A 25,358-nucleotide genomic window follows, 5' to 3' on the forward strand; every position below is an offset into this window, starting at 1 on the left:
GCCATCCTCTTTGAAAAACATTCCTTTTCCTCTGATCTTCAGGATAATGGTCCATAATAATTATAACTAACACATAATATGCTGTTTACCCTTCTAAGCCTTCTAAGTACTTTCATATATTAGCTAACTTAATCCTCACAAAACCGTATGAAGAAGAAACTTATTATCTCTAAATAGTATTTTCAAAATGAATTAGTAATGTCTACCTTCTGGGTATGTTGTGGGAATAAAATGTTTCACATAGCACTTTGTACACGCTTTTGCATGCTCCTTAAAATTTAGCCCTTATACTCTGAAATTTGGCTTTGGCTTATGGTAACTCTAGACTTAGAATTCCTAGGCTCTGAGACATAGTGATACAGCATAGAAGCAGAAGTTTGAAAAAAGCCTGGGATATACAAGAGGGATATTTGCTTACTAATTTAAGAGTGTGTGCTGGAGGGGCAGAGACTATTGGGAAACTTCTGGATAAACAAAGGAGTTAGTTGGAGCCATTTCTCTCTTCCACTCCCCAGCCTAAACACATGGCCACCTGGAGGAACTACTGTGGCAATAACACTCACTGCCTAACTTGCTAAAGGTGTCCCCACCCACACATTCTCCTGAGGATATGCCCCCTCCAGCTAGGCCTCCACTCCAGGTCTCCTCCCATAGCAGACTGTGTGAACCTTGATAACACTGTATCCTACCACCATATCCCTTTGCAGATCTTCCTCTCCAATAGGCTCTTGGCCAGAGCCCATCCAAAGCAGTGTCACAAATGTAGAATTGTGCAAACAGCCCCCAAAGGAGCCAGCACCATTCCAAAATGACTGCTGGCCAGACAGAGGAAAAGATAATCACACACACCAGTCAGACTGCAGCCCAAGCAGTGGGCTGGGGGAAGATAGCTGGTCTGACTATAGTCCTACTTACCAACAAAAACTTCTCAGTGTACAAAACAGAGAAAGCACCCTGAAGTTTGGTGCTACTGCATCTCTGGCAAATGCCTGGTTTGATTCAACTCAAGCCCCAAGGGATCCCCTTGGCAACAAGCAAAGAGAGCTATTGCAGATAACTGGACTGCAGGCAAATGTGGCTAAGTTACAATAGTAGAGTGCATGCAATACACAAAGGAGACACCTCTGTAGAGCAAGGCTCTGTTGATCAGGGAACATTGTACTAAAGGGAACTACAGGACCTCTTCTTCATAAAGACACTACTTTCTACAGCAGGAGATGTAGCTGACTTTCCTAACATAAAACAGACACAGAGAGTTATACAAAATGAAGACACAGAGGAATATGTCCCAGATGAGAGAATCAGACAAAATCATGGAAAGGGAGCTAAACAAGATTGAGATAAATAATATATCTGATAGAAAATTTAAAGTAATGGGGATAAAAGTACTCACTGGACTTGAGAAAAGAGTGGCAGAACTCACTTTGCCCTCAACAAAGAGATAGAAAACCTAAAAGAGAACCATTCAGAGATGAAGAACTCAATAAATGAAATTTAAAATACAAGAGAGAATTAATAGTATACTAGAGGAAGCAGCAGAATACATCAATGACCTGAAAGACAGAGTAAAGGAAAGCAATCAAGCTGAATAGGTGAGCAAAACAGGTAATAGACTTAGATAACTCAGCTACACCATCAAGTGTAATAACATTCACACTATAGGGATCCATAAGGAGAAGAGAGACATAGAGGACAGAAAATTTACTTGAAGAAATAATAGTTGAAAATCTCCTGAACCTGGGAAGGAAACAGAAATCCAGATACAGAAGGCATAAAGATTCCCCCAACAAAATCAACTCAAGGAAGTTCACACCAAGACATATAGTAATTAAAATGGCAGAAGTAGTAATGAAGAGACAATTTTAAGAGCAACAAAAGAAAATAGTTATGTATGAAGGAAATCCCAAAAGATTATTAACTGAATTTTCTTCAGAAACTTTGCAGGCTAGAAGAAAGTGGCATGATATACTCAAACTACTGAAAAGAAAAAACCTGCAGCCAAGAATACTTTATCCAGCCTGTTTATCATTCAGAGTAGAAGAGATGAAGAGTTTCCCAGAAAAACAAAAGTGAAGGAATTCAAAACCATTAAGCTAGCCTTACAAAAAAATGTTAAAGGAGACCCTTAATGGAAAGACCATAAGAAGAAGTAACAAAAATAGAACACACAAAAGCAATAAAAACAAGTATATTTGTAAAAGTCAGTCAGGGGATTCACAAAATAAAAAGATGTAAAGTATGACACCATATACCTAAAATGTAGGGGGAGAAGAGTAAAGAATAGGTTCAAACTTAAGTGACAATCAACTTGATACAGACTGCTTTCTGCAGATGATATTATATACAAACTGAGTGGTAGCCACAAATCAAAAATTGGTAATAGAGAACAAAAAAATAAATAAATAAATAGAAATGAATCCAAGTATATCACTAAAGGAAGTCAATAACTGAGAGAAGAGAACAAATTAACAGAGAAGAACCACAAAAACAACCACAAAAGAAGTAACAAAATGGAAAGAAGTACATACCTATCAATAATTACTTTGAATAAAAATGGACTAGATGTTCCAATCATAAGACATAGGGTGATGAATGGGTAAAAAAGCAAAAGCCATGTATATGCTGACTATAAGAGACTCATTTCAGACCTAAGGACACATATAGATTGAAAGTGAAGGGATGGAGTAGCATTTATCATGCAAATGGAAGTGAAAAGAAAGCCAGGGTAGCAATATTTATATCAGGCAAAATAGCTTTTAAAACAAAGCCTGTAACAAGAGACAAAGAAGGACACTAAATAATCATAAAGGGAACAATCCAACAAGAAGATATAACAATTGTCAATATTTATGCACCCAACACAGAAGCACCCAAATACATAAAACAGTTAATAACAGGGATGCCTGGGTGGCTCAGTAGTTGAGCATCTGTCTTTGGCTCAGGGCATGATCCTGGCGTCTGGGATCGAGTTCCACATTGGGCTCCTTGTGGGGAGACTGTTTCTTGCTCTGCCTATGTCTTGGCCTCTCTCTCTCTGTGTCTCTCATGAATCAATAAATAAAATCTCAAAAAAACCCAGTTAATAACAAACTTCAAGGAAATAATCAATTGTAATACAATAATAGTGTGGGGCTTTAACCCTTCACTTACATTGATGGATAGATCATCCAACAGAAAATCAACAAAGAAACACTGAATGAATGAAATACTGGACCAGATGGCACTAACAGATATATTCAGAACATTCCATTCTAAATGAGCAGAATACACATCCTCTTTAAGGGCATATGGAACATTCTCCAGAAGAAATCACATATTAGGCCAAAAAACAAGTCTCAACAAATTCAGAAAGACTGAAGTCATGTCATGCATCTTTTCTGACCACAATGCTATGAAACTAGAAATAAACCACAAGAAAAAATCTGGAAAGAGTACAAAAACATGGAGGTTAAATAACATGCTACTAACAGTGAATGGACCAATCAAGAAATCAAAGAAGAAATCAAAAACTACATGGCAACAGATGAAAATGAAAATGCAAGGTCTAGAAAGCTTGGGATGCAGCAAAAGCTCTTCTTAGAGGGAAGTTTATAGGAATACAGACCTATCTCAAGAAGCAAGAAAATATAAAAAAAAATTAACCATTCACCTAAAGGAGCTAGAAAAACGAGCAAAAACAAAATCCCAAAGCAGCAAAAGGAAGGAGATAATAAAGATAGAATAGGAATGAATGATATAGAACCAAAGAAACAATAGAACAGATCAATGAACCCAGGATCTTCTTCTTTGAAAAGATAAAGAAAATTAATAAACTTTTAGCTAGTTTCATCAAAAAGAAAAAATAAATAAAGAGGACCCAGATAAACAAATTCACAAATGAAAGAGGAGAAAAAAAAACATCACAGAAATACAATTATAAAAGAATAATATGAAAAACTGCCAACAAACTGGACAACTTAGAAGAAATGGATAATTCCTAGAAACATATAAACTCCCAAAACTGAAGCAAAAAGAAATAAAAAATTTGAAAAGACTGGTTACAAGCAATGAAATGGAATCAATCATCATCATCATCATCATCATCATCATCATCATCATCATCTCCTAACAAACAAGAGTCCAGGACAAGATGGTTTCACAGGCAAATTCTACCAAACATTTAAAGAAGAGTTGATAGCTATCCCTGGAAAACTATTCCAAAAAGTAAAAGAGAAAGGAAAATTTCCAAATTCATTTTATGAGGCATTACCCTGAGACCAAAACCAGATAAAATACCACAGAAACAGAGAACTACAGTCCAATATCTCTGATTAACACAGGTGCAAAAATCCTCAACAAAACACTAGAAAATAGAATCTAACAATATATTTTAAAAAGTCATTCACCAAACCAAGTGGGATTTATTCCTGGGATACAAGGGTGGTTCGATATTTGCAAATCAAGCAATGTGATACATCACATCAATAAGAGAAATGATAAAAACCATATGATCATTTCAATAGATATAGGAAAAGCATTTTACAAAGTACAACATCGATTCATTATAAAAACCTTCATCAAAGTAGATCTAGAGGGAAGATATCTCAATATAATAAAGGCTTTATGGAAAACCCACACCTTATATCATATTCATTGTTGAAAAAGTGAGAGCTTTTCCCTGAAGGTAAGGAACAAGACAAAGATGTCCACTCTCACCACTTTTATTCAACATAGTACTGAAAGTCCTAGTTGGACACAGCAATTGGACAACAAAAAGGAATAAAAGGCATCCAAGTTGGTAAGGAAGAAGCAAAACTTTCACTAAATGCAGATGACATGATATTATTTATGGAAAATCCTAAAGACTCCCCACAAAAAAAAATCACTAGAACTGATGAATGAATTCAGTAACATCATAGGATCATAGGATCCAAGAACAATATACAACAATCCATTGCATTACTATACCCTAATATGACACAGCAAAAAGAGAAATGAAGAAAGCAATCCCATTTACAATTGCACCCAAAACAACAAAATATCTAGGAACACACTTAAACAAAGAGATGAAAGACCTATACTCTGGAACTTGCCTTTAAAGTAGGTGAAGCCTGGGGTGCCTGGGTGGCTCAGTAAATTAAGCGTCTGCCTTTGGCTTAGGTCATAATCCTGGTATCCTGGGGTCAAGCCCCTCATCGGGCTCCCTGCTCAGCACGGAGTCTGCCTCTCCCTTGGCTCCTCACTTCACTTGTGCTCTCGCTGTCTCTCTCAAATAAATAAATAAAATCTTTTTAAAAAAGTAGGTCAAGGCTTATGTGGATGAAAGCTCCTATTTTCTAAGAGTTACTTCACTTTCCGACTGTAATACCAGAATAAACTCTCCATCGTGGCTATGACTTTGGAGTCTGTGCCTGGGTTAACAGGTGTTCATTAATCTGGATAATTAAGACTAAAGGAAAGAAAACTGACAATATGCCACATATTTCAAGTTTCTTTATATTTCCCCAATTCTAAGCCCACTCACTGGATTTTGTCTCTTTTCCATAAACAGTAATCACAGTGGCTTGAGCCACATTCATTGTACATGGAGAGGACAGGCATTCATATTTTTGCCCAGAGGCAAAAATGAGAACAGAAGCCACCTCATGTGGGGAGAGATAAAGAGGACAAAGCATGATTCATGGCTATGGGAAGATGAATTTAATTATTTGGTTAAGGAGTTATCCTGTATTGTCTGTGTCATTGGCTCCACCACCATTCCTATCTAAGGTGGGGAACTATATTTTCCAGTTCATAGAAACTGATACATACAATCATACAAGAATGATTCTTGTATGATTCTAGGTTAGAATTTGTTAAAGGAGAGGTACTCCTGTGACATTTGGAAGGTGGAAATGAAAGAAGCTATAATTATTTGGCTGTTGTGGATCACAGATACAGCAGTTTTGTGATATGCAGTGGATTTTATGGACTTGGTAGCTTCACAGATCTTTCCATGAACTCCCACTTTGGTGACCAGAATGATGACTTCTTGGATGTCCTCCCTTCTTGTTTCTCATCCCACTTCACCTACTTCAATGCTTTAAGCAAAGTCCTTAAACCTTCTGTCCCCTGGCTATAACCTCTTCCAGATTTTCACTCCCTCAACAAATCTCACATTTGTATAAATCTTGATTTCCATGTCCAATTCCACAATTTCATAATAAATATGGTGCCTCCGTTTTCCTAACAAAGACTGGCACAGGAGTTCTTGAATTTACTGAATTTTAGTGGATTAGAAAGATATTTAATGGCTTTTCAATTAATTGTTAATTCACTGGTGGTGAATGCTTGGTATCTTTCCTGTTCTTCCCTTTCCTGTCTTATCACTCTTCTGCTTGGCTAGATGTGTCACAGATTGGTTTTGTGAGGAAGCAGACTCTGAGATTGAGTTTAATGTGCAGGACATTTATTGAAGAGTGTCTGTGGGATAAATATTTGTGGAAAGGAGGAGATGGAAGCAAAATTGAGTAAAGAAGTAAACATTGAAGTTTACTTCAATGGTCCAAGAGCAGGTGTGGCTAGCTCTATGGGGAAGTCTGGAGGGTATATGTCCATTCATAATTGTCCCTGTTTGCGCAAAGATGGCCTGACCTTAATATTTTAGCACTGATCAGTCATTGGATATAGGCTACTGGAAGAAGCATGAATTTGGGTGAGGATGCTCTTTTCAGGAGAAGCAGTCCCTAAAGGGGATTCCTGCTGAGGGCTGGTACAAAGTACTCCCAGAAGTTGGGGCAATGAGTGCTTCCTTGAAGGGGGATTTGGGTGGCACATCATAGTTCACCCCAGGAAGTAAGTTGGGCTGTGTTATGAGTCAGTATTGGAGCTGTAGTTAAGTGTGAGGAAAAGAAAATAGAATTTGTGGTAGAGGGAGCAACATGCCCAAAGGCCTGAATGACAGAGAATGGTTGACATTTTGAAAAACAACAGAATCCATCTTACTAAAGCATGAGAGATTTGACCACGTTCTGGAAAGATGAGATGACTCTTGGGAACTCAGAGTTCTAGATGTACACAATGAGCATATCAGTGGCCAACCTGCTCTTGAGACACTGGTGTAATAATTAAGGCTTACTGGAGGCAAGCACAAAAAATTATCAGGGCCATCTTTGTCAACTCCAAGCTCTTTATATTTCCCAGCTCTCTCTGCCAGGGTTATGAAGTAGGCACAGAACCAGTACTCTTGGTTAATTCCTCCAAAATCAATGTGTTTCTTTATCGGCCTGATCATCTGCTTATCTCTGATGTCATACTTCCCAATGGACACCATTCTGGGATGTGGCTCTTATGTGGCACTTCACATTGCTTGCTGGGCTTCTTTTTTTCATCACATGCAGGCCTCTTTTTTCTCTTATACACTTTGCTTCAGCTTTTGATAGCAACCACTCTTACCTTTAATTAAGAAAGTTTTACCTTAAAAAAAAGTTTTACCTTGATGCAATGCAAGTGGTCTAACCTCCTTGCTTGCTCTATGCCTTTTCTGCTTTCTCTTTTCCTCATTTATTTCCTTAGACATATACATTGTGTGATGTAGTGGAAAGAACAGAGGCTTTAGATTCTGGCAGACCTGAACCAGAATCCAAGGACTCTCACTTTCTATTGATGTGACCTTGGGCAATTATTCTAATCTCTCTGAGTGTAAGTTTACTTACTTGCCAAATTGGGAAAGATGTTGCCAAGATGAAATAAAGCCATGTGTGCAAGCATTTGGCATTAGGTAGACACAGGATAGGTTATTGCCCTTTCCTTTTTTATCTGGGGTTTTAGAAATTAATTGTGAACTTCAACTAGGTGAGGAGGGGTTTTTCTTTTTTGAGTTATTGGCCCAGCTGGTTTTGTCTCATTTATTTTCCTTCTTCCAATGGCTATTGGCAGAGATCAGTTCTTTTTCCCCAGTGGAGTTCATATTTCTAGTTTTTTTGACATTAACCTTAGCTGCATCACTGAGCTGGCTCTTATTTCCTGGTCCAGTTCTGCTAATAGGATTACTTTAGGCATTTCCTAATCTGGATGTGTGATCAGTACCTCTGGACACAAGCAGCACTAACCCTCCAAATGAGACAAGCACTACCCAAGTAGCACTTCAGGTTTCATGGAAGGAGAGAGAATATGTTTGTATTCTATGGGCAGATAGGCCATGATGGTTATAATTGGCCCTCCTGGGTGTTCTTGCAAGCTAATGTTCTTCAGAGTGCTGCAGAATTACAGTCTAATTTAATTTCCCCTCTGATCAGTTTACAGATCTTTATAAACGCAGTCTGGACAGATCAATGTTAATAGCCGCTGGTGTTTTGAAGCTAGACAAGTGGGGAAAACAAACTGGAGCTTTACTTTTCAAGGGCATGGTTTAGATTTCCCAAGTGACTTTCAAAGGCTGCTACAGCTCCAAATGAACCTTACCCCTTGCTGCCTATATTAGTTAGGATTTTTTAGAACCAATAGGATATACATAAAATAAGGAATTGGCTCATGTAATTATAGAGGCTGAGAAATTCTAAGATCTGCAGTTGGCAAGCTGGAGACCCAGGAGAGCTGAGGGTATAAGTTCCAGTCTGAAAGTTGGTAGGCTCAAGACCCAAGAAAAACCATTTTTGTTGTTCGAGATCAAAGGCAAGAAAAGATTGATGTCCCAGCTCACTGGGCTGGCATGAGGAGTTCTTTCTTATTCTGTCTTTCTTGTTCTATTCAGTAATTCATTCAATTGGATGAGATCTGCATGCATTAGGGAAAGCAATCAGCTTTACTCAGTCTACAGATTTAAATATTAATCTCATCTAGAAACACCCTCATAGACACATAGAATAATGTTTGATGAAATGTCTGGGCAATCTGTGGCACAACCTAGTTGACACATAAAATTAATTATCATGCTGTCCCTCTCCCACTCCCCAGTAATGACAATTGCTTATGGAAACTGGTACCATGGAGAACAGTCTTTCCCTTAAGTCATGAGTGGCTTAAAATTAAGCTTATATTTCAAATGTTCTTTTCTAATTTGAAAGGAATCACCAACATCATTTGTACAATAACTTATGTTAGAAGAGATGACTAATACTTGCCAGTATATAGGCAACTTGGACTCCACCAGCCAGTGTTGTTTTCCTGTTTACATGTCTACTATGGAGACTGCTTATTAGGAGTGATTAGAATTCAATTTACTCATTCTCATCATAAACATAAGCATCAAAAATATATTTAAAGCCAATGGTAACCAAAAAAGCCCAGGGGTAGCTATACTTTTATCAGACAAAACAAGTTTTAAACTAAATATGTTTAAAAAACACCAAGAAGGTCATTATATGATGATAAAGGGGTCAATCCATCAAGAAGATAATAACAATTGTAAATATGCACCCTAAATCAGAGCACCTAAATATATAAAGCCAAAGAGTAACAGCTAAAAAGAGAAATAAACAGCAATACAATAATATTTGGGGAATTTAATATCCTTCTCTCAACAATGGATAAATCATCCAGACAGAGAATCAATAAGGAAACAGTGGATTTGAACACTGTAAGCCAAATGGACCTAACAGACATATAGAGAGCATCCTATCCAACAGCAGCATAATACACATTCTTTTCAAGTGCACATGAAACATTTCCTAGGATAAACCACATGTTAGGCCACAAAACAAATTTTAGCATATTCAAGAAGGTTGAAATCCTACCAAGTGTCTCTTCTGACCACAATGGAATGAAAGTAGAAACCAGTAACAGGAGGAATATTGGAAAATTCATAAATTCATGAGAATAAAACAACACTCTCTTGAACAACCAGTGGATTAAAGAAGAAATTAGAGGGAAAATAAAAGTCTCTTGAAACAAATGAAAATAAAAACATGACATACTCAAACTTATGGGATGCAACAAAAGTAATTCTAAGAGGGAAGTTCATGGCAATAAACACCTAACATTAAAAAACAAGAGAGGGGTACCTGGCTAGCTCAATTGGAAGAGCATGCAACTCTTGATCTCCAGGTTGTGAGTTCAAGCCCCATGCTGGGTGTAGAGATTACTAAAAAAAAAATAAAAGCAAACAAAAAAACTCCTCAAAACAAAAAACCTCTCCCAAAACAAAAAATACTGAGAGATCTCAAATAGACAACCTAGCTCTATGACTGAAGGAACTAGAAAAAGAAGAACAAACTGAGCCTAAAGTTAGCAGAAGGAAGAAAATTATAAATTTATGAGCAAAGATAAACAAAATACAGAACAGAAGATAATAGAAAAGATTTTAAAAACTAAGAGTTGGTTCTTTGAAAAGATAAACAAAATTGACAAACTTTTATGTGAGGCTACCAAGGCAAAAAGAGACAGGACCCAAGTCAACAAAATTATAAATAGAAGAGAAGACATTACAGCTGAAACCCCTGAAATACAAAGAATCATAAAAAGCTACTCTGAAAAACTATATGCCATCAAACTGGACAATGTAGAAGAAATGGGAAAATTCCTAAAAACATACAACCTATGAAGACTGAGTCATAAAGAAATAGAAAATCTGAACAGATCAATTACTATTATAGATATTGAATCAGTAATCAAAAATTTCCCAACAAAGAAAAGCCCAGGACCAGATGGCTTTACTGATGAATTCTATCAAATATTTAAAGAATTGACACTAATCCTGTCTGAAGTCTTCCAAAAAATCAAAGAAGAGGGAACACTCTCAAACTCATTTTGAGGCCAGCATCACCCTAATAGCAAAGTCATAAAATGACACTAGAAGAAAAGAAAACTACAGGTGAATATCCCTAATGGATAAAGATACATAATTTTTCAATAAAATACTAGTAAACCAAATTCAGCAGCATATTAAAAGGATCATTTACCATGATGGAGTGGAATTTATCACTGGGATTGTTTCAACATCTGCAAAACAATGTGATACATCACATTAATAAAATGAAAGAAAAAGATTACATGATCATCTCAATAGATGAAGAAAAAACATTTGACAAAATTCAACAATTCATGATAAAAACTCTTAACAAATTAGATATAGAATGAATGTACCTCAACATAAAATAGTTCCATATACAAAAAGCTTATTGTACTCAATGGTATATGGTTGAAAGCTTTTCCCTTACAATTAGGAACAAGACAAGGGTTCCTACTGTGACCACTTCTATCCAACGTAGTACTAAAGTTCTAGCCGGAAAAATCAGACAAGAAAAGAAATAAAAGATATGAGAATTGGAAAGAATGAAGTAAAATTGTCTTCATTGCAGATTTGTATAAAATATACAGAAAATCCTAGAGATCCTACCAAAAATCTGTTAGATCTTATCAGTGAATTCAATGAAGTTGCAGGATACAGAATTAACATACAAAAATTATCAGTGTTCCTGTACACTAACAACAAATTATCCGAAAGAGAAATAAAGAAAATGATCCCATGTACAACAGCATGAAACAATTTAAATAAAATATTTAGGAATAAATTTAACCAAGGAGGTGAAAGATCTCTGCACTGAAAACTATGAGACATTGATGAAAAAAATAGAAAAAGACAAAAATACATGGAAAAGTACCCCATGTTCATGGATTGGAAGAACTAATATTGTTAAAATGCCCAGACTATCCAAAGCCATCTATAGATTCAATGCAATCACTGTCAATATTCTAATGGTATTTCTTACAGAAGTGGTAAAAAAAAATCCTAAAATTTATATGGAACCACAAAAGACCCCTAATAGCCAAAGCAATTCTGAGAAAGAAGAATAGAGCAAGTGGTATCACACTTCCTGATTTCAAGCTATATTATAAAGCTATAGTAGTCAAAACAGTATGGTACTAGCATAAAAACAGACACATAGATTAATGGAACAGAATCAAGAGCCCAAAAATAACTCATGCATTTTTGGTCAATAATATTTGGGAAGGGAGCCAAGAATACTCAATGGCAAAAAGACAATCTCTTCAATAAATGGTGCTGGAAAAATTGGATATTCACATGTAAAAGAATGAAACTAGAACTTTATCTTACCACTGACAAAATTAACTTGAAATGAATTAAAGACTTTAATGTAAGACCAGTAGCCATAAAACTCCTAGAAGAAAACATACACACAAAAAGCTCTTTGATGTGGGTCTTAGCAATGATTTTTTTGATATGACACCTAAAGCATAAGCAACAGAATAAAAAAATAAACAAGTAGGGCTACATCAAACTGAAAAATCTCTGCACATCAAAAAAAAAATCAACAAAATGAAAAGAAAACCTATAGAATGGGAAGGATATCCTTAAACCATATATCTGATAAGCGGTTAATATTTAAGCTATATAAAGAATTCATACAACTCTCTAGCAAAAAAAAGGCCAAACAAATAATCCAATTAAAAAATAGTCATATGGAGAATATAAAAAATAGTGAAAGGGATTATAGGGGAAAGGAGAGAAAACGAGTGGGAAAAATCAGAGAGGGTGACAGAACAGGAGAGACTCCTAACTCTGGGAAATGAACAAGCGGTAGTGGAAGGGGAGGTGGGTGGAGGGATGAGGTGACTGGGTGACAAGCACTGGGGGGGGCACGGGATGGGATGAGCACTGGGTGTTATACTGTATGTTGGCAAATCGAACTTCAATAAAAAATATACAAAAAAAGGATAAAAGGAAAAAAATATAAAATAGTTAAAGGATCTGAACAGACATTTTTCCCAAAGAAGGTATACAAATGGCCAACATGTGCATAAAGAAAAAGTTCAGCATGACCAAGTGTAAGGGAAATACAAATAAAAGCCATCTATGAAAAGCCCACAGCAAATATCATTCTCAATGGGGAAAAACTAAGAGCCTTTCCCCTAAGATCTGGATCACGACAGGGATGTCTAGTCTCACCACTGTTATTCAATACAGTACTGGAAGTCCTAGCCTCACCAATCAGACAACAAAAAGAAATAAAAGGCATTCAAATTGGCAAAGAAGAAGTCAAACTCTCCCTCTTCGCAGATGACATGATACTCTACATAGAAAGCCCAAAAGACTCCACCCCAAGATTGCTAGAACTCATACAGCAATTCGGCAGTGTGGCAGGATATAAAATCAATGCCCAGAAATCAGTGGCATTTCTATACACTAACAATGAGACTGAAGAAAGAGAAATTAAGGAGTCAATCCCATTTACAATTGTAACCAAAAGCTTGGCAGCCCGGGTGGCTCAGCGGTTTAGCGCTGCCTTCAGCCCAGAGCCTGGTCCTGGAGACCTGGGATTGAGTCCCACATCAGGCTCCCTGCATGGAGCCTGCTTCTCCTTCTGCCAGTGTCTCTGCATCTCTCTCCCTCTCTCCGTGTCTCTCATGAATAAATAAATAAAATCTTATTAAAAAATTAAAAAAACAAAAACAATTGTACCCAAAAGCACTCGATATCTAGGAATAAACCTAACCAAAGAGGTAAAGGATCTATACCCTAAAAACTACAGAACACTTCTGAAAGAAATTGAGGAAGACACAAAGAGATGGAAAAATATTCCCTGCTCATGGATTGGAAGAATTAATATTGTGAAAATGTCAATGTTACCTAGGGAAATTTACACATTTAATGCAATCCCTATCAAAATACCATGGACTTTCTTCAGAGAGTTGGAACAAATAAGATTTGTGTGGAATCAGAAAAGACCCCAAATAGCCAGTGGAATATTGAAAAAGAAAACCAGAGCTGGGGGCATCACAATGCTGGATTTCAAGTTGTACTACAAAACTGTGATCATCAAGACAGTGTGGTACTGGCCCAAAAACAGACATATAGATCAATGGAACAGAATAGAGAACCCAGAAGTGGACCCTGAACTTTATGGTCAACTAATATTCGACAAAGCAGGAAAGACTATCTACTGGAAAAATGGTGCTGGGGAAATTGGACAGCCATGTGCAGAAGAATGAAACTAGATCATTCTCTTACAGCATACACAAAGATAAACTCAAAATGGATGAAACATCTAAATGTGAGACAAGTATCCATTAAAATCCTAGAGGAGAACACAGGCAACACCCTTTTTGAACTTGGCCACAGTAACTTCTTGCTAGACACATCTATGAAGGCAAGGGAAACAAAAGCAAAAATGAATTATTGGGACTTCATAAAGATAAAAAACTTCTGCACAGCACAGTCAACAAAACTAAAAGACAACCTACAGAATGGGAGAAGATATTTGCAAATGACACATCAGATAAAGGGCTGGTATCCAAGATCTATAAAGAACTTATTCAACTCAACAGCAAAGAAACAAACAATCCAATCATGAAATGGGCAAAAGACAGGAACAGAAATTTCACCAAAGAAGACATAGACATGGCCAACAAGCACATGAGAAAATGCTCCGCCTCACTGGCCATCAGGGAAATACAAATCAAAACCGCAATGAGATACCACCTCACACCAGTGAGAATGGGGAAAATTAACAAGACGGGACACAACAAATGTTGGAGAGGATGTGGAGAAAGGGGAACCCTCTTGCACTGTTGGTCAGAATGTGAACTGGTGCAGCCACTCTGGAAAACTGTGTGGAGGTTCCTCAAAGAGTTAAAAATAAAGTTACCCTATAACCCAGCAATTGCACTGCTGGGGATTTACCCCAAAGATACAGGTGCAGTGAAAATCTGGGACACTTGCACCCCAATGTTCATAGCAGCAATATCCAGAATAGCCAAACTGTGGAAGGGGCCTCGGTGTCCATTGACAGATGAATGGATAAAGAAGATGTGGTCTATGTATATAATGGAATATTCCTCAGCCATTAGAAAGGATGAATACCCACCATTTGCTTTGATGTGGATGGAACTGGAGGGTATTATGCTGAGTGAAGTAAGTCAGTTGGAGAAGGACAATCATTATATGGTTTCACTCATATGGGGAATATAAGAAATAGTGAACGGGATTATAGGGGAAAGGAGGGAAAATGAGTGAGAAAAATCAGAGAGGGTGACAGAACATGAAAGTCTTCTAAGTCTGGGAAATGAACAAGGGGTAGTGGAAGGTGAGGCGGGTGGAGGGATGGGATGACTGGGGCACTGAGGGGAGTACTTGAGAGGATGAGCACTGGGTGTTATACTATATGTTGGCAAATAGAACTTTAATAAAAAATATATATTTTTTAAAAAAAGCCACAATGAGATATCATCCCATGCCTATTAGGACAGCAATCATCAAAAAGATAAGAGATAACAAATACTAGCAAGTTTGTGGAGAAAAGAGAGTTTTTGTGCACTGTTGATAGGATTGTGAATTGGTACAGCCACTATGGAAAAATGAATGGATGTTCCTCAAAAACTTAGAATTAATATATGATTTAGCAATTCCACTTCTGGGAATATGTCTTAAGGAAACCACAACACCATGTCAAAGAGATAATCTGCACCCCAATTTCATAGCAGTGTTATTTGCAATAGCCAACATGGAAACAACCTAGGTATCCATTGACATATGAATGGATAAAGAAGTTGTGGGATGGGATATGAAAATGGAATAATATTCAGCCATAAAAAGAAAAATATTCTCCCATTTATGACAACACGGATATACCCTGAGGGCATTATTGTAAGTGAAATAAGTCAGAGACAGACAAATACTATATAATCTCACTTATGTGTATAATCTAAAAACAAAACAAAAAACCTTCCACCAAACTCATAGAAAAAGTGATCAGATATATGGTTAGCAGAGGTTGGAGGAGGGAGAAGGGGGAATTGGAGGAAGATGATCAAAAGGTACAAACCTTTAGTTATAAGATAAATGGGTTCTAAGGCATACAACATAATGGCTATAAGTGTTAACACTGCTGTATGGTATATGTATTTGAAAATTGTTAAGAGAGTAGATCCTAAGAGTTCTCATCACAAGGAAAAAAATTTTTTGTATCTATAGGAGATGATGGATACTAACTAAACTTATTGTGGTAATCATTCAAAGTATATGCTAACCATTATGCCATACATCTTAATCTTAAACAGTGCAATATGTCAATTATGTCTCAATAAAATTGAGGCAAAAAGAAATATAACCATCAGTGTTTCCTTTGAGTTTAATCTTTGTTAGAGTAGCTTCAATTGGAGTTGGGGATATGTTAGATTACATTAATAGCCCTATTCTTCACCCTTTTCTGTATTCATGTCCTTTGCCATGCACCTTTGCTATTCCTATCATTAGAGTCAGAATTTATTTCCCCACCCTTTGAATTTGAGTTCACTTATGTGACTTGCTTTGGCCCATAGAATGAAGTAGAACTGATGATGCCCTAGTTTTGAACCCAGGCTTCGAAGCTTTGTTTGTTTCTAGTAGCTCTCTTGCACCTCTGTCTTCACTGTGAGAAAGACACACTTAGGCCATCTCATAGACTCAGGAGGCAGAGGAGAGACATGTGGAGCAGACCTGCCACCTAAGATGCTTAGCCTAGTGCACTCTAGTCCAGAGCTCCCAAATGACCTGCAGACAATTGAATAAGCCAGCCAACTTGCAGATGTGAAGGCATGAACAAGTCCAACCCAGGTCAGATGAACCCTGACCTACCCATTACCATGTGAGCTGTAATAGTAAGTGAATATTGTTTCAAGACAATCAATTTCAGGGTGGTATATTTTGCAGCATTAGCTAGCTATATAGGAGGACTATTTTAAACTCTGCTTTAGGAGTGGGGATTTTAAGTCAGTGTGCAGTGGTCTATTTTCCTTCCTTTTGCTTCCCTGGATTAGACACATGTCTATCATCCTGCATTTTTTAAAAAATCATTTATTTGAGAGAGGGAGAGAATGTACACACAAATGGAGGAAGGGGCAGAGGGAGGCAGACTCCCCACTAAGTGCAGAGCCTCATAAGAATACTAATCCTATTCGCGAGGGCTCTAACCTCATAACCTAAATACCTCCCAAAGGCCCCACATCCAAGTATCATCACATTGGGGATTAGGGTTTCAACATCTGAGTTTTGTGTAGATACAAACATTTGGTCCATAGCAGACATCAAGAGCTCATGAGCAGATTAGAAGAGACCTTAGGGAACAAGCATCTCTGAATTAGGGAGTGGTCAGTAAATTGACATCTTTCCTAATGATCCTGTTGCCCTGGGGTTTAGGGGGAGGATGGAACTAAGGGATTCAAATCATAGCAATATGAGAAAAGGTATTTTTTTGTTCAAGATATATACTCCTTTGAATAAGGTTGCAAGTATTCCTAATCTTAATCCTTTAATGTGTCCAATAAAATAGTACCAATGCACTTTTCTAAATTGTGCATTGTAAGCCAGACTGGATTCTCCCTTTTCTCTACCTCTGTAAGATTTCAAGGTGCTTCTCAAAGGGGACTCTGTTTCTAGTCAACCACAACCTTGGCATACACTGGATTGTCACAAACAGGTGCATTTGGAAGATAAGCCCAGTAGTAGTTCATTGTTCTCTCTCCTGTTTGGCTGCTGCTCATTGGCTCTTGAATGAAAACAGAAAACTTCCTCTGCCTTTAACAAAAGGCCTATTTTCCTTGCCTTTCTTACTTCATTAGAAAACACCAGATGTGTATGAGGCAGTGGGAGGTCTAATTCAGTTCTAGGCTGGCTGGTCATTGGAAAGTAGTAAAAAGGAATATGAAAACCTAGCTTCCCAAAGAATCTCAAATACAGCCTTTGATTTCTTAACTGCAAAGCTAAGAGAGTAGTATCAGTTTCCAAATAGAACTACAAGCTAGGACACTCAAGGCCAAGTGCATATGTAGAAGATGGTGGTGGAGCTACCATGACTTTGTAATTGTAGTAACTATACCCCACTAGAAATGGCAAGACTCACATGCTATGTGAATTAGGAATAATATATGGATAATTTTCACATCATTGAAAATAATTCATACTTTTTCCAATCAGTATATTGCTATCATTTTCACTTTGTTATGTTCTTTAAGGGTAGATGCAACTTAGTCAAATTCTAGTTATGTTTGACCACCACTGCATGATTTTCAAAGTGCATTCTTATATATTTTACATAATTCTCACAACTGTAGAAAGTTTTCATCACCTGTCACATATGAGGAAACAGAGGCTGGGTGCACAAAAAATCAGTGTGCAAAAAGTTAGTGTCGGTGCTGAGACTTGAAATTCACAACTCCTCAGTCTACATCTGGTGTTCAAAACATCACAGTTCTTTTACAGTGATCAGGGATTCAACAATTAAGGTCTAGACTTCCTGTGTATGTGTATGTGTGTGTTATGTGATGTATCTACAAAAATATTTTATCGCTGTTTTTTTTTAAATTTTTTTTTATTTTATGATAGTCACAGAGAGAGAAAGAGAGAGAGGCAGAGACACAGGCAGAGGGAGAAGCAGGCTCCATGCACCGGGAGCCCGATGTGGGATTCAATCCCGGGTCTCCAGAATCGCACCCTGGGCCAAAGGCAGGCGCCAAACCGCTGCGCCACTCAGGGATTTTGTTGCTGTTAATTCAAGATACGGTCAGGGAATTACTCAGCTATTACTATCACCATTTCTTCAATATAATCTTCCTTTATCACTACTGTCATATTGAATGGTATGTGGCAAGAGTGGTCACACAATCTCTTAAAACTCAGGGTTTTAAAAAAAATTATTTATTTATTTTTATTTTAATGAAGTTTGATTTGCCAACATATAGTATAACACCCAGTGCTCATCCCATCAAGTACCCTCCTCAGTGCCTATCCCATCCTCCCGCCCACCTCCCCTTCTACCACCCTTTGTTCGTTTCCCAGAGTTAGGAGTCTCTCATGTTTTGTCACCCTCTCTATTTTTTCCCGCTCATCTTCCCTACTTTCCCTTATAATTCCCTTCACTATTTCTTATATTTCCCATATGAGTGAAACCATATGATGATTGTCCTTCTCTGATTGACTTACTTCATCCAGCATGATGCCCTCCAGTTCCATCCATGTCGAAGCAAATGGTGGGTATTCATCCTTTCTAATGGCTGAGTAATATTCCTTTTTTTTGTAATATTCCATTGTATATATAGACCACATCTTTTTTATCCATTCATTTTTCAATGGACATCGAGGTTCCTTCCACAGTTTGGCTATTGTGGACATTGCTGCTATAAACATTGGGGTGCAGGTGTCCTGGTGTAAAATTCAGGCTTTGAACCATGCTACTAGCTATCACTTATTTTTCTCATCCATAAAATAGGGATAACCATAATATATTAGTTTGCTAGGGCTGCTGTAACCAAGTACCATAAACAGAATGGCTTAAATAGTAGAAATGCATTGTCTCACAGTTTTGAAGTCTAAATGTCCAAGATGAAGGTGTTGGCAGGATCACACTCCCTCAGATGCTGCTAGAGGAAGATCTATTTTAGGCTTCTCTCTTAGCTTCTGGTAGTTCTTTGGCTTGTGGCAGCATAGCCTAATCTATATGGTGTTTTCTCTGTGCCTGTGTATCTGTCTCTTCATATGGTGTTCTTTTTATAAGGGTGTGAATCATATTGTATTAGGGGCCCACCACATTCCAGCATGACCCATCCAAACTAATCATAGCTGCAACATCTCTATTTTCAAATAAGGTCACATTCTTAAGTACTAGAAGTTAGGCTTTCTACATGTAAATATTTGAGGGGGGGCACAACACAATATGTAAAAAATAGTATCTGTATCATTGGGTTATTGTGAAGATTAAATGAAATGATGTCTGAAAAATTCTTATCATGGAAATGTCAATGGAGTAATAAAGTTCAGAAATAGTTACTCATTATTTTTGTTTTTGAGAGTTTGCATTTCTTTGAAAATGGCAGAAAGTATAAAGTTTTAGTCATTTTGAGAAAAATAAGCTAGTTGGCATCTTTCTCCTCAACCTTAACTGCCTACCCTTTCTGTTGCTCCAAGTCAGTGAGGATAGTAAGGAGCTATGGACAGTTCTTTCTAGGTGGGAATCACAAGATGTCCAAGAGACTACACTCTTTCTGTTCATTATTTCTTTGAAGGGAAGAGATACAGCACAACCGTTGGAAATAAAACCCACATCAGACTTGGCAAACTGTTTTTGATTTGCCTGTCACTGTATGTAACCTTGAGTGAATTAACTAACCATTAAAAGTCTTAGGCAATCATTAGGATGGAAGGGAAATCAAATAATAAATTATATTCCAATATGAATTTATATTCCAAAATAAATTATAATTCCAATAAATTATATTCCAATATGCAGGCCCACAGTCATACCACCATAAACAAATAAGAATCAATGTTATTTTTTAAAAAGTCTAGAGAATGAGATTTTGTAACCTCTCTCGTTGTCAGCAAATATTGGATTTGATCTGAATCCCTCAAGCTCTAGTTTAAACCCATTTTTGTTTGTTTATTCCCACTCTACAAGCAGAATGACTGGTTATTGTAAATTATATTAAAAATCCTCTAGGTACATGGGTTGTTTCTTCTGCCTTTGGAGTCCCCTCTCTTTTTCACACTAATGACTATCCATTCAGTCACAATTTATATGCATATATGGGATATACAGCTTCATTTCCAGGCCTGAAATTTTCTCTTTTCTTTTAGAAATCATTTTCCCTTTCTGCCCAGAGGCAATATCCATTTGGACATTCCCCAAATCCTATGCAGCTCTTCTTTCGCAGATTCATAACACTGGAGTGATAGCTTTTTCTCTTTTCCTTTGTCATTAAATTGATCTTCAGGTACTGTAGCTTCTTCCTTCTACTCTTCCCTTTTTCCAATTCCTTACCATTTTTGTAAACAATGTTAAAGTTCAGAGGTTGTTTCTGCACTTAAGCAATAGTTCCTGGTTGTCTACAAACTTCCCATCCTCCTACCATACTTCCTAGGTATCTTCTTCCTGGCTACTATTACTGTGAATTTGCTATCATTCTGAATTGCCATGCATAAGTAAGACTTCCAAGAGTAAGATAATGTCTCTACACCAGCAAAGCAAAACAATTCAATTATTGAGTTGATAATTAAGCAAATATTTATTGATCATCTCTGATGTTCCAGGCTCTGTGCTGGGAAGGAGATTGATGATGGAAGACTGTCCTAGTTTCCTTGTACTTGTGACTCATTTGTTTTTCCATTCAAACCTATGCAAATAACATTGCCCATACCACAATGACCTTCCTCCTCTCTGAGAGATGGTGTTATTCATCCCTAAAATTCATTTCCTTCTTGAAGTTTTCTTGAACTAACTACATTGCTTAGATTACTCCAGCCACAGCTGGTCCCAATTACAAGAACATCTGTATAGCTGCCCTTAGTAATAGGTATATTTTATAAATACACATGGTTGCATTTATGTGTCACATTTCCTCAATTAGAAGCCCAACTGTTAGAACAAAAGAAAGTAGCCCGGTATGTCCTATTAATGTGCCCCTCACCTTTTTCAAGACTGAATTATCTGACTGAATCTGTCAGTTTCAGTCAGGAGACAAAAACCACATTAGCTAGTTCAACAGAGAATTTAATACAACAAATTGTTAACCAGATATTGGAAATCCAGAAAGGCAAAAGGGAAACACTGAAATCTTGCAAGGTTCCAAATGTAGTAAACTGCTCTTACCCCTGGGACTGGGGACTACAGAGAAAGAGGTTGAGATTGAAATTTAGTAGCTTATGGGGAGGGTGTTGTTCAGCTGGTGCTGATATCTTTGAGGGAACAAATGTCCCTGCCAGGGTGAGGATACCTTACTGGGGTGATGTTGATAAAAACAGTGAGCAAATGGGGATAAGTCCCTTCTCCTGCCACCATCCTCACAGCCTCTCTCCTGCGCTCCCTATTGGCAGAGTCTAATAGGGCAAAGATGGCCAAACAGAGAAGTGGCTAGCTGACTCCCAGCCTCTGCCTTAGAGAGAAGAATAGAGCAAGGGAGGGTGGGTTTGGAACTGAGAGAGAAAAGCTTTATAACCAAGAGAATCACTTGGGAAAATTCTTTAGTGTGCAGTTGATCATGGAAATCTAAACTTTCCAGACACTTAAACTGAATCCCACCCCTTTACCCATGTTCTTAAATCATGTTCTATGCATTTTACTCCTCCAAAGCAATCCATCATGTTTGCATTTTAAGAGAATGAAAGCAATGTGCAAAATCAGCACACAGTAGCAAACTTTGAGAATTTGTTAATGGGGGTTTCATGTGTTCTCAGGAACAGAGTCAGTGGGGGGGGGGTGTCCTGCAAAGCTTAGCCTTACCTGCTACACTGCACTACACAGATAACCATGTACTGGATGAGCTTGGGAGAGGCGGGCTGGTATCACCTCATTCCAATGAGCCTGTGACCAGACATCTTAAGCCCAGCAACAAAGAAAAAAAATGTATGCTTTCTTGCTGAGCCGCAAGTGGCTGTTGGAGATTTTCACTGAGACTTAATTTGTTGGAAGGCTTTTTCATTTTTATGCTATGTGTTGAGGAGAGGTGATGATTGTTTATTCTTTGTAATTTCTTCCATTTCTAGTTATGCTTTGCTCAGAAGACTGTAGCTTTCAATTACATAGGTAGGAGGTCTTCAGATTATTTTTTTAAGATTTTTTTTTCTCAGAACAAAGGTTACATATTCATTGTAGATAATTTATAAAACACAGTCAAGTAAAATAAAAGAATAAAAATCACCTGTAGTTCTGTTTCCCAGAGATAATCATTATTGATATTGTGAAGATTGTGTTATATATCATTCCATATGTATATATGTATGTTTTCATATATACACACATACTTTAAAATATATACTTTAAATGTATTTATAGTTAAGAGTGGTATATGTGTATTATAAAAATAATTATTTGCAGCTTCTTTTGTAATCTTCCACTTAACAATCAGATTATCTCTTGTACTAAAATTTCTAAATTGTTCTCTGTAGTAAGTATTATTCCTGTTCAGTTACTCTGGTTACATCTGCAAAATGTAAATGATTTCACATACTAGTCATGTGTATTAGTTGCTTATATAGATTTGCTTCAAAAATCATCTGCATATCCCAAGTATGAAGCGATATCCCACAGAATGAAGGAATATGTAGATGGACAAAAATTTTCAAAAGTACCAAAGCACCACAACTTAAATTGGTCTCAAAGCTTTAAACCCCATGGTCAAGATTCTACCACTTTTGATCTTCACAAAGACTTCTCATTTTGGAGGTGCACTGGGCCTAAACAAACAGTGAATCAGCAGATAAGTTCCAGTTTGGGCAACTTAATTTCATGATTATATAACTGCTCTCCTATTTCAGTTCATTGTATTTATTTTTATGCAGAATTTTGCTCTCAGTATTCCCCTTAACAATATATATTTCAAACACTGAAATTAATCATTACAAAGAGGAAAAGGAAATAGGTCAGATGATTTTAAATGACATAACTTATTTAACCCAAAATGCAAATATCATTTCTACATACAATCAAGATGAAAAATACATTGTTAAGATATTTTTATATTATTTTTTATATTAGTCATTGAAAATTGGAGTGTGCTTTGTACTTACAGTATGTCTCAATTTGTGAGCTAAATTTTTATTGGGAATACTTGAACTGGATTTAGATTTAATATAATTTTCAGTTGAAAAAACTAGATTCACATACCTAATTTCTTCCAAACATATTTAAGTGTTTTAATAATTTGAATCAAGCAAGTACCAAAAAAAGTCATGTGCCTTTACTATTTGCATCCACATTGACAAAATTGGTTTATTGTTTTTAGAAGCAATAATTTGATTTGAATAAAAAGCATATATGTTTCAAAACTACATCTGTTCAAATTAACTAAATTCACCAAATCTTGTGTCAGCTCAATGTGATTAATAGATTCAAAGAGATACTTTATAAACTGAAAAACAACTCAATTAATACAAATAAAAAAGAATTAAAAAATTTCCTGTAGTATTTTTGTAGCCAACTCATATAATGCTATTAATTATAAGTACATTCTCTACATATTGCTTCATATTAGAAAACAGAGGGAAAGTGCCCTGCAGTTTGGTGCTACTGCATCTCTGGCTAATGCTTGGTCTGACTCCACTCAAGCCCAAGGTAGGCCCAGACTTGCCCAATAACAGGATGGGAACAAAATACTGCCCACAAAAGGCAAAAAGAGCCACTGAAGGTAAGTGGACTGAGAAAAGCAGCTAAGACACAATAGCAGGGCACATGCAACACACATAGGAGATACCCCTGAAGAACCACTACTTCATAAAGCCATTACTTTCAACAGCAGAAGACATAGTTGGCTTTTCTAACATAGGGAGGGCAGAGACTTAGAAAAAAATGCCAAGATAGAGGAATTTATCCCTAATGAAAGAACAAGGTAAGATTGGCCAAAGGTCTAAGAGAAACACATATAAGTAACATGACTGATGGAGAATGTAAAGCAACAATCCTAAGGATACTCACTGGGCTTGAGAAAAGAATAGAAGAAATCAGTGAAACCCTTAGCACAGAGATAAAAGAGTTAAAAAAAAGAATCAGAGATGAAGAATGCAATAAATGAGATTAAAAACAGGCTTCATTTAAAAAAAGAAAAAAAAAGAAACATGCTTCATGCAATGAACAGTAGGTAGGAAGAAGCAGAGGAATGAATCAGTGACCTAGAAGACAAAATAATGGACACTAATGAAGCTGAACAAAAGAGAGAAGGAATTATGTGACACAAGAACAGACTTAGGGAACTCAGTGACTCCATCAAACATAATAACATTTGTATTCTAGGAATCTCAGAAAAAGAAAAAAGAGAAAAGGGTGTAGAAAATTCATTTCAAGAAATAGTAGCAGAAAACTTTCTTAATCTGAGGAAGGAAACAGACATCCTAATCCAGGAGGCACAGAGAACTCCCATCAAAATCAAAGCAGGCCAACACTAAGACTAAATTTGTAAAATATAGTGACAAAGAAAAAAATCTTAAAAGCAGAAAGATACAAGAAGTCCTTAACTTACAAGAGAAAACCCATAGGCTAGCTGGAGATTACTCAACAGAAACTTGGCAAGCCAGCAGGGAATGACATGATATATTCAAAGTGCTGAATGGGAAAAATCTGCAGCCAAGAATACGCTATCCAGCAAGGCAATCATTCAGAGTAGAAGGAGAGATAAAGAGCTTCCCCCCCCCCAAAAAACAAAAACAAAAACAAAAAAAAACTAAAGGAGTTCTTGACCACTAAATCAGCCCTGCAAGAAATATTAAAGGGGACTCTTTGAGTGCAAAAGAGAGACCAAAAGTGACAAAGACAAAGGATCAGAGAAAATCTCCAGAAATAACAAAAAAAGAAGTAATAAAATGGCAATAAATACATATCAATAATCACTTTGAATGTAAAAAGACTAAATGCTCCCTCTAGGCAAAAGACATAGGGTGTCAGAATGGATTAAAAAACAATAAGACCCATCTATATACTTTC

This window comes from Nyctereutes procyonoides, unplaced genomic scaffold, assembly GCF_905146905.1.
Source record: "Nyctereutes procyonoides isolate TBG_1078 unplaced genomic scaffold, NYPRO_anot_genome, whole genome shotgun sequence".
In the NCBI taxonomy this organism is placed as follows: domain Eukaryota; kingdom Metazoa; phylum Chordata; class Mammalia; order Carnivora; family Canidae; genus Nyctereutes; species Nyctereutes procyonoides.